General features: G+C 45.3%; 1 protein-coding gene across 1 annotated transcript in view; it reads right to left on the bottom strand.

The window, feature by feature from the left end:
• Nucleotides 1–1416: 1416 nt before the first annotated feature.
• The window catches only part of pls1 (plastin 1 (I isoform)), a 9895-nt gene continuing 9416 nt past the window's right edge, over nt 1417–1895 (bottom strand). Inside the window, exon 16 of the mRNA XM_042090436.1 lies at nt 1417–1895. This exon is cut by the window's right edge and continues 173 nt beyond it. The gene's annotated coding sequence lies outside the window, so the exon portion shown is untranslated.

Genomic DNA, 1895 nt, shown 5'->3' on the forward strand with positions numbered 1-1895 from the left:
GGTACATGAAATAAGACCCCAAGGTGCAAGTTTTTGTTGAAGGACCTTTAGCATGTCCTCTAGGTGGGGCTAGAGACATCAAACGATGGACATTTGAGTAGGCCTTACTGTAGGCCCAAACTGGTAGTTTGTAGAATGTTTTCTGAGTAGAAAGCACAATGTAATTGTAGTGGTTTTTGCATTCATGAGGGCTTCCAGCCTGTGTGCCTGAATGTCCTATATCTCTAAATTCCTGAATAAAGAGTAATGTAGTGTTAAATCATGTGGTGTGATTCTTGGACGGAAGCATATGGAGTGTAGAGAGATGCCCTCCCCCACCCCTGCTACCCCCCCCCCCCCTGTGCTTCCCCGAGGACCTCCACACTCCTGGAATTTCAAGATCACTTCCAGATTCCAAAGCAGCACAGGATCCCCCTTGTGGGGGATGGCTTATGGTAAAGCTGGACTCACAATACCCTGCAAATACTCAGAGCTTAAGTCAGTGTCAAGCCTTTTCTTATATACTTTCAGGATTTTGTGCTTCTTAATCCATCAGGTCTATTAGGAAAGGGATTTTCACTTTCATCCACAGCTATTTTCCTGCAGGAGCTTCCGCAGGGGAGTCGTGTTGTGGCTTTGTGAGCCATTAGAGGAGGATTGAAACCTGGAGGCTGTTATTACCATTACCTGCACCTGTGCTAACCGTTCTGCCGAGTATGCAGAGGATCTCATTCATCCTGGCAAACCTCGACATGTTTAAAATACCACAGCAGACCCCCGAACCCCTGGGGGTCCTTCTCCCTAAGGCTTTGGTTCCACGTGGCCTCATGCACCGTCACAGTCAGGGCAGGCCACAATGTTACAGTGCACTCTGCTGCAGGAAAGACTGATGAATAGTCCATTTGGAATCAGATGGTTGCCTGAATCAGATCTCGACCCCCCCCCCCCCAGCCCCCACCTTCTGTTCTAAACCATTCATTGTTATGTGATCGTATCCTCCCTGGCCCCAACACAATAAAAACAAACTGCAGCTTGTGGACGATGGCCCACACTTGATAAGCTCCGCGTCTCCCTCCAGCAGGACTAAATGCAGACCAGACGGCGGGCCGGCTGCACTGGCCACTACTACACACATAGAGCTACACAGGGATGCCATCAGCCCAATTATCAACTCACTAATGAGAGGAATGTCATACGCTGTAATGTTTTCCACTAAGTTTCACAGACGTCCTGCCATACAGGCTTTTCATATTTGTTTTGGACCCCTTCATATTTCAAGAGTATGTGAAGATAGTTGAGGTAACTAAGTAACTAAGGGAGGGTGATCCTTGGGTATCAGCTGCAGAGCTACTGCTGCTGTACAACATCCAATATAAAAGTGCATGCTGTTAAACTTACTTGTTTCCCTTGGGAAAAGTAGTACATATTTTCAAGCGGTTCTAATTTGGTAAATTTATTAAAATTAGTCATTAAAAATAAATTAGACAACATTTACAAACATCTTAAGCCTAAGCACAATTTTCAAACAGCCAGTAAAAATGACATGCATTATTTGTCTGTGCAATATTCTAGATACTTCTGGATCATCTTATTACCATTATCTCTAACAAATCACAGACAATACGAAACATAATGGAGCAATTGTTGTACTGCCTGGATGGACAGTTGGTGAGTAGGAGTACAGTACATGATGAGAGAATGAGAGATTTGCTGTAAGGTGCTTTGAATAAACGCGTCTGGCAAATGTAGGGAGGGAAAGAGAGGAGTAGGAGGAGACGTGCACTTTGGAGGGAGTGAATAAAACAGTACAGTACAGTACAGTACAGTTGTGTATGTGTGTGTGTGTGTGTGTGTGTGTGTGTGTGTATGTGGTGTGTGTGTGTGTGTGTGTGTGTGTGTGTGTGTGTGTGGGGGGG

This window comes from Alosa sapidissima, chromosome 1 (genome assembly GCF_018492685.1).
Source record: "Alosa sapidissima isolate fAloSap1 chromosome 1, fAloSap1.pri, whole genome shotgun sequence".
NCBI lineage: Eukaryota > Metazoa > Chordata > Actinopteri > Clupeiformes > Clupeidae > Alosa > Alosa sapidissima.